Below are 9,453 nucleotides of genomic sequence, written 5' to 3'. Positions count from 1 at the left end.
AAATGTTAAATATATTGGTGAAAGATCAGTTGAATCTGGGAGGGAGCATAGTATGGTGTAACAGCTCTTGAATCCTTGTTCTGTCGACCTTGAGCAATTACTAGCCGTGTGACTTTGAGCAAATTCACGTCTCTAAGCCAGTTTCTAAACTGAAAAACAAGAATGTTAATAATAGTCATAAGATAATTCGCATAAAACACCTAGTTCAGTGTCAAGCTCAGACAACTTTCTATCTTCCATTTTAAACATCCAGAACAAAATAAATATTAACTGTTACTAATAATATTAATTCAGAGGTTGAGAGAAAAACAAATGTTCTGTATGCCTCACATTCTAACAACTACTCAATTCTGTGAGAAGTCAGTCTAAGGGACTGGTGTAAATAGAGTAAAAGAAATGAGAATGCTATTTATTTGAATTGTTTCCTTTCTCCATGTTGATAATGCTTTCTCAAAAACAAATAGGCAAATAAATAGAAATCAGTCATTTTTTACTTTACCTCACAACTTGAGAAACCAAGAGGAAATGAATGGAGGAAGTAATTCTCAGAGAAGAGGGAGATACAGGTATTTTATTTTCTTTATAGCTTTATCACTACATGCAAATGCTTTCAGTACAAAGGTTCCTGATACAACATTAACAAGCAGACTAAAGGATCCTGCTGCAACTATTTGTAGAGCAAACAGGCATGAGGCCTTCCAAAAGAAGAAGGCTTTAGGGTTTAAATTCCAGTTCTGCCACTTTCCAGCTATGTGACCTCAGACTATTTACTTAAATCCCCAAAGCCTTGATTTCCTCATTTTCCTGGAGAAAATAAAAAGAAAAATAATATATGTAAAGTTCTTACACAAGGTAATCAGGCAGTGTATATTGTACTTTTGCCACCTTAGGGAAGTATTAGCTAATGAAAATTGTATGTTCTAATCAGGGTTTCTAGGCTGCATAATCTGAAGTGTGCTTTAATACAAAGTAGGACTTTGTTTCTGGATATTAGGCAGGTGGGTGTTCAATAAATATTTGCTTATTTGTTTTGGCTTTAATGGAAGAACTTTGTGTACCTGATACCTAGTCCAGGATCTCCATAACCTTTCTGGGTAGGGATGCCACCAGCTTCCTGGGTCTGCAGCATCCTAACACAATCTTAACATCCTGTCCATTTCATGAACCAATATTTTTCTTCATTTCCTACAGTCTCAGAAAGTTTCCAGAGGTTTGGCAAGAAAGCTAACCTTGTTAGGTTAGTGTCTCGATACACTGGGACTGTGTAAAGCTTACACTATGTTTAATTATCACAGTATATTTAAATCATTATCCAATCAGTGGGGGGATGTAAATGATTGTCCTAAACAATGAAATTGCTATCAAAATCATATATCTACAACCTCCTAAAAAGGGGGCTGCCTCCCCTTTTTTCCATGTTGGGTGAGGAAGCTGTTAGAACCCTAGAGGCCATGGATTCATGGTGGGGTTGGGGTGCTGCTGACTGTGGAGGCAGGGCTGGACTGAGCCACGTGGGTCAGCCACAGCTAAAAGGACTGGTGTGGGTGTGGGTGGGGGGAAGGTTCTTCAGAGTTAGGCGGCAAGTTATGGGGGATAAAGATAAAAACCAATTTTGAAATAACTTTTATCTTATAGATTAAATTTTTTGCTTTTCTTTCTTGTTTTATAACAGTTTTCAGATGATTTATAAGTGTTCGTTCTGGTTTGCTAATGCTGCCATTTGCAAAACACCAGAAATGGATTGGCTTTTATAAAAGGGGTTTTATTTGGTTACAAAGTTACAGTCTGAAGGCCACAAAGTGTCCAAAGTAAGACATCAACAATTGGGTACCTTCACTGAAGGATGGCTACTGGCGTCCAGAAAACCTCTATTAGCTTGGAAGACACGTGGCTGTTGTACACTTGCTCCCAGGTGGCATTTCAAAATGGTGTTCTCCAAAATGTTGCTCTTGTGGTGTTTTGTCCTCTCTTAGCTGCAGCTGCTCTTCAAAATGTCCTCTCAGTTGCTCTAAGGTCCTTCTGTCTGTGAATTCCTTTACAGGACTCCAGTTATCCAATTAACACCCACTCTGAATGGGAGGGGTAACACCTCCATAGAAATTACCCAAACATTTCATTCACAGTTGATTGAGTCACATCTCCATGGAAACAGAATTCCAATCTAATCAACACTAATATGTCTACCCCCACAAGATTGCATTAAAGAATATGGCTTTTTCTGAGGGACATAATACATACAAACCAGTACAACATTCAAATAGATTTTTTTCTCTATTAAAAAAGAAATATATGTTCACTGAATAATATTGCAATATACAGATAAGCAAAAAAAGAAGAAAATTAAAAGCACTTCTGCAAAAGGCAGATCAGTGGTTGCCTGGAGCTGGGAGTTGGAGACCCAGAGTTGATTAAAAAGAGTATGAAGAAACTTTTTGGGGTGAGACAGATGTTCTCTATATCTTGATTGTGCAGTGATTGTAAGTGTGTATACATGGTCAAAACTGATTGAACTGTATACTTAAAATGGGTACATTTTATTTATGTAAGTTATACCTCTATAAAGTGGATTAATATTTTTCAAGGTATTTCTGTCATCACTTATACAGAACTACTGTTTCTATACCTTTATGTACAGTCTTTCAAATGTTTTTGTATGTGTATATAGGTATTTACATATTATAAATTTTTTATTCACACAAGAATGCTATCATTTTTGATAAAATGTAACCAGCTTTTACCTATTTCAATTTTTTACTCCCTTAACTGAAAGCAGATTTTACCACCATATCCAACTGCCTCCACAAGACTTATTACATAACACCCAAGAAAGAAAATTGCTTTGGGCAGAAAGAAAGAGGAAGCTATTTTGACTTTTTTAGCCCCCAGTGTTTCGTTTTTGATGATTTAACCATTATTACACACTTAGGAGAGAGTGTCTTGCTATATAAACTCTGTATAGCAACAATAGCTATTGGTTATTTAATGACAACTGACTGCTAAGAAACCCATGGCCCTGCCTGCCAATACCCTGACCATATTAATCTGCCTCTGCAAATAATGATCCACCTGTATGTTTGCCACTGATGTGCAACCCTCAGCATCTAGAGTTTTGCTGATATTTTAAAGGAGAGAACATAGAAAATTCTGGCCACTTCTTCTAGAGGCAAAGCTATCACTTCCCAGAGTTGTAATTCTGAGTTTCTGAGAGCCAGCGCTCTCTTATTTTTGCCAGGCTTTGGGAATATGGCAAGAGCCATAAGATGTAAAGTCACCCCGGGGAGGAATCTAGACCCAGCATCGTGGGATGGAGAACATCTTCTTGACCAAAAGGGTAATGTGAAAGGAAATGAAATAAGTTTCAGTGGCTAAGAGATTCCAAAAGGAGCCAACAGGTCACTCTGATGGGCACTCTTACACACAATATAGACAACCTTTTTCAGGTTCTAATGAATTGGAATAGCTAGCAGTAAACACCTGAAACTATCAAACTACAACCCAGAACCCATGAATCTTGAAGATGACTGTATAAAAATGTAGCTTATGAAGGGTGACAATGTGATTGGGAAAGCCTATGGACCATACTCCCCTTTGTCCAGTGTATGGATGAATGAGTAGAAAAATGGGGGCAAAAATAAAAAAGGCACCCAGTGTTCTTTTTTACTTTAATTGTTCTTTTTCACTTTAATTTTTATGCTTATTATTTTTGTATGTGTGAATGAAAATGTTCAAAAATTAATTTTGGTGATGAATGCATAACTCTATAATGGTACTGTGAACAATTGAATGTATGCTTTGTATGACTGCATGGTATGTGAATACATATCAATAAAAGTGAATTTAAAAAAAAATTTAAAAAAAAAGATGTTAAGTCAAAATCATTCCTGCAGTTAATACAGATATCAGCCTAAGGTCTGATTGCTAGAGACCCAGCAGGGGTTACCGCCTGGCTTCTGCTTCTGCTCTTACGGGCACATGTGTGCATGCATGGTGCATGTGGGCTGTTCAGTCAAAGGGAGACAGAGTATCCCATTGGGGGAGATAGAAAAAAATTTGTAATTGCCGGGTAATCTATCTCTGGGGTAGCTGGTTCCTAGAGAGCAGGAAAGGAAGCTGTAAAAATCCAGCCACTTTTGCCAGAGACAAACTAATTTGGCCCCGAAGACAGAAAAACAAAAACAAAACACTATCAGGTTTCATGACTAATTTACAGCAGTGCCCCATGCAAATAAGGGCTTAATCAGAGCCTCCCAATGACTCAGGTCTGCCCACCTCTGCAAGACGGAAGAGTGCCTGGTGACTAGGGAAAGGCTGGTCCAAGCTGCAGGCCTTGCCAGTTGTATCCCTGCAGTCAAGAAGTCAGACTTGCAGCTGCCTCAGCTACCTCTTGAAGCCCAGCTGGGGACCTGGAGGCAGGAAGGCCTGACTTCCGTTGGGTCAGGGCTCTGCATAAAAGCACCTGAGTGGCTGAGCAAGCTCTCACCATGTCCGTGGCTGCACTTTTGGAATGGCTGGAGCTGCTCTCAGGCTCTCGCCCAGCAGCTGTGTACAGAGAGAAGGCAACACACGAGAAGCAGGGAGTCAGGACACTGACAACAGCAGAGAAGTGACAAATGACAGGGCGGGAAGGCAGAAGAACTCTGAAAGCACAGCTGTCTGGAGCCATTTAACATCAGGCTAACAACAGACCTCAAATGCTCCTGAGGGCCTGGCTGTACTACAGCATTGGACAATGACTGATGCTCAAAGTGAGTCATCAAGAAAAGGTCAAATTATGTTCAGAACGCTTTGTTTAAGAAGGCAAAGTACTACGTAAAACATTTTGGAAAAATCACCCTCCAAAATAAAATTTTAAAATTGGCATTTTAAGTTGGAATTATTATCTTTGCTGTTAATATGAATAGTACCTACACAAACAAATATTAGATATAATCCATATTACTACATAAAATTCCAGCCCAGAGAGATTGGATTAAGTATATATTCTTACTGATATATAAAAATATGTACCTGTATATATACATACATACAGACATATATATTTTAATCAAATCTCCTCACTGGTTATCCTAGATCCTATATCTTCCTACCTCTTCTGGGACCTGACTCTGTTAATTATCTCCTCTCTCCTGCATCTTTAGCCACTGGCTCTCAACTAGATGTTTCTTTTCAACATATAAACATATTCAAATTTCTCCCACCTTGAATACAAAAATAAGAAAAATCTGCCTTAAGAAAAATCTGCATGGGTCCTACAGCACTCCACACTCTCTCAGCACTGACCCATGCCTTTCCTTCCTTTCACAACCAAACTTTAAGATAACTTCTGCATCCTGTGGCACTACTCTAAGGAATCTGCTCTTGCTAATTTCCAACACTTTTCCTTAAAAAGTTTTTATCTTATCTTTCTGTGGCATCTGCAAATTTGACTCTGCCCTCCTTCTTAAGCCATGCTGTCCTCAGGTCCCTATGATACTGCTTTGTCCTTATTTTCTTTCTACCTCTATCCCTCTGTTCTGGTTTGCTAATGCTGCCTTTTTGCAAAACACCAGCAATGGTTTGGCTTTTCTGAAGGGGGTTGCCATTTGTATATTTATGTACCCCAGAAAAAGCCATATTCTTTAATGCATTCTTGTAGAGGCAGACGTACGAACTAGTGTGGATTGGATTAGAACCTATTAGTTCAGTGTCCATGGAGATGAGACCCACCCAACTGCAGGTGATAACTCTGATTGGATAATTTCCATGGAGGCTTGGCCCTGCCCATTCAGCATGGGCCTTGATTAGTTTACTAGAGCACTATATAAGCTCAGACAGAAGGAGCTCATAGCTAGCTGGAACTGAGAGACATTCTGAAGACAGCCATTGGAAGCTCATGCAGACATTTTGGAAAACACCATTTTGACCTGGAAGCAAGCAAACACCAACCACATGCCTTCCCACCTAACAGGTTTTCCAGATGCCAATGGCCTTTCTCCAGTGAAGGTACCCTTTGTTGATGGACACTTTATGGCCTTAAGACTGTAACTTTGTAACCAAATAAACTCTCTTTATAAAAGCCAGTCCATTTCTGGTGGTTTGCATTCCAGCAGCATTAATAAACTAGAATAGGGGGTTTATTTGGTTACACAGTTACAGTCTTAAGGCCATAAAGTATCCAAGGTAAGGCATCAACAACAGGGTACCTTCACTAGAGAAATGCCACTGGCATCCAGAAAACTTGTTAGTGGGAAGGCAAGTGGCTGGTGTTTGCTTGCTCCCAGGTTGTGTTTCAAAATGGCATTCTCCAAAATGTCTCTGTCTCAGCTTCGCAGGGCAAACACTAGGCTTGTACCTCCAAGCATCAGCAAAATTCTGCTTTCAACAGGCGTCTTCAAAATGTCTCTGTAAGTTGCAGCAGCAAGCTCCTTCTATCTGATCTCTTATATAGGGTTCTAGTAAACTAATCAAGGCCCACGCTGAATGGGTGGGGGCATGCCTCCATGGAAATTATTTAATCAGAGTTATCACCTACAGTTGGGTGGGTCACATCTCCATGGAAACAACTTAATCCAAAGGTTCCAACTTAATCAACACTAATATGTCTGCCCCCACAATATTGCATCAAAAACATGATTTTTGGGGGGGACATAAAATATACAAACCTGTACACTCTCCAAGGTCTCCTTTCAAGTTTCCCTTTCCTCTTTCTGAGCCCTAAGTGTCAGTATTTCTCAGGGTTCTATTCATGGATCTCCTCTCTCTCTAAACATTCTCCTTGGGCAATCTTATCTACTATAGCTTTGATGACACCCAAGTCTACATTTTTTTTTTTACAGTATTCTCACTCCTGAGTTTCAGATTTGTGTGTGTTTATGTGTGTACAAAAATATGCTATCCATGCCTCCTTTCTTCCCATCAATTCTGCTTCTCCTTGATGTTCTCTATCTGGGACCCATTCATCCAATAACCCAACTTTGGAGACATAGCCTCTTTACTTTCCTTCTTTCCCTCAACCAAACAATCACCATCTCCTCTAGATTCTGCCTCATTAATATCTCTCAAATCCATGTCCACCACCACCCCTCAGCATGCCTCCTATGTGCTGCTTTACCTATACTTTGGTTATAGAGTACATCTTCAGTTCTCACCTTCACAGATCAGTTCTTCTTGCCTCTGCCTCTTGGCTCTCCCAATTTACCTCACCACCACTATCCTGGAACTCTGGAGGATTATCCTAACTCACAACCAAGATCATGAGGCCCCAGTCCTGGTGAACAGTCCAAAGACTACTCTTCCTTACTCTTGCTAAGGAGGGAAACAGGACAATTTCTCTCTACTGAGGACACTCCCCCCACATACCAAAGCTCAATCATAAGTAGTCATTATTCTGTATTGGAATTCTTGGTTCCTTCATTGGCCTCCACCTAATGATCTGAGGTATTTTAAAATTCTTTTCTGCTGACTTCAATATCTAGATCATCTTTGGGTCTACTAATATCTGCCTTTTCTCTTGATTGTTGACCACATTTTATTGTCTTTTTACATGTCTACTAATTTTGTATTATATGCCAGACATTAGTATAAGCATTATCATAACTGCTTAAATTATCATTATAAATGCTTAAATGCATAAATCATTCCAAATGTTGTTATATTCTACCAGAGAGGATTCCCTTTTCCTCTGCTAGGTAGAGAGGATGAGGGGTCTATAACTTCAATTACATGAGAAATTGAAGTGGGTCAGGTCTGGATTGCAGTTTTAGTAAGACTAGCTCTACCTCTGATCTAGCCCTGTTTCTAGACATGGACTTCCTGGGCCTGTGATTATGAGACTGGGGGTCTTCGTCTTCTCAGTCCTGATATACCGCAGGAGCTCCACCTCTACCCTACGGAAGTTCCAGCCCAGCTCTTTAGTCTTCTGCTTCACATAGCTTCAATATCTGGTAAACATCCTGAGGAGCAACTGGAAGTGTATTTGAGCCAAGCTTTTCCCTCAACGGCCTTTGTTTTCTAAGCACTGAAAGACTGTGGGAGAGAGATGTCACTGTGTCTTTTTGAGTTTTGCCCTCGTTCCCTAGTCTCCCATGCAGCACCAGAAATCAGAAAATGTTGTATGGGGAAAATCTCCATTTAAGTCTCCCCAAGATTCCTATTTGTCACTTCATCTCCTTGTAATTGCTAAGAACTTTTCTGGTTTTTCTTTGCCCCAGTGGAGTACTCTGTGTAGGCAAACCCCTCAACCCACACTCAGAATCAGTAAGTGACCTGGCGGGGGAGGAGTCAGACAGTGACTTTGGAAAGGGTCTACCCTCTTTGGAATTTTAGTTCATCTTATCCTCATTGCTTCTACAATAATCTGGTGCCTTTAAAATATGATTTTTATCTTTTAACCTGGTTATCTTAGTTGTTGCAGTGAGAGCATTGGCCTGCCATGGCCTACTACATCTTATCCAGAAGAGGAAAGCTCATGAAAGACTTTAAAAAAACTCCTTCATGACATCTGTCTATCTCACTATTATATGCATAATACACAATAACTTGCCAAGTGAATTGGAATTAATGAATAAAGAAGTCATTTCATTTTCCTTAGGATTATTTCCTCCTAGTGTAGAATAATATTTTATATTAATGCTTAATATTACAAACAATATTTTCAATTGAAAGAAGCATATGGTCCATATTCATTATTCATTTAATTCTTACAATATCTCTTAAGTAAGAATTATAATAATGATGAGGAGGACAAACATAGCTACTATTTCTTGAGTACTTACTATGTGCCAAGCACTGTGCTAAGAACTTTACTCACATTATCTCAAGTAATCCCTAAAATAAACTGGGAAGCAGATATTTCTCTCCCAACTTCCATGAAGAAATTGAGATTACAGGTTAAGTGACTTGTCAAAGTGCTCAAAGCTGGTAAATGGAAGAGTTAGGATTCAAATATAGTATGTTTAATTCTAAGTCTTGGTTATTCTTCACTGTACTTTGGCTTTTTGTCCAGTATTGTGTGAGTTTTACTGAAAGGGTTTAGCTAAAATACTTGGAATTCTCCAACCTATAACTATCCTTAAGCACTACTTAAATATAAAACAATTATGAACAAGCTATCCAAAGATGATACTGAAAACACTTAGAAGTAGGATAAGGACCCTGGGTTCATTGCCTCTTGGTGGAGATAGTTTTGCCTGATTTAGATTACATTTCATTGCCTGGTCTCAGTTCTGGAAAGCAATAAGAAGCTGAATGGTTAGTTAGGATTAGGGATGCATCTATGGTCATAGTAATGAGCAAACCTGAACCTCACAGGAATTAAATTTATTACTTTGACTTCATTAGCACCTCACTTTGAACTTCTGAGTTAATCAACCACAGGTAATGACATGGATCAGATTGCATTTTATACTGGAAAAATATATTGGAAAAATGAAAGCTATTTCATTTGTTTCTTTAAAATCCACTATTTTTTTTTAA

General features: G+C 39.0%; 1 protein-coding gene across 1 annotated transcript in view; it reads right to left on the bottom strand.

Moving 5' to 3' along the window:
* Positions 1–9,453, bottom strand: part of LOC119527109 (uricase) — a 101,528-nt gene that overhangs the window by 45,753 nt on the left and 46,322 nt on the right. The gene's annotated exons all lie outside the window — the stretch shown is intronic.

Source organism: Choloepus didactylus, chromosome 2 (assembly GCF_015220235.1).
Source record: "Choloepus didactylus isolate mChoDid1 chromosome 2, mChoDid1.pri, whole genome shotgun sequence".
Taxonomy (NCBI): domain Eukaryota; kingdom Metazoa; phylum Chordata; class Mammalia; order Pilosa; family Megalonychidae; genus Choloepus; species Choloepus didactylus.
Note: the sequence above shows the minus strand (reverse complement) of the source record. Positions and strands in the feature narration are given on the sequence as shown.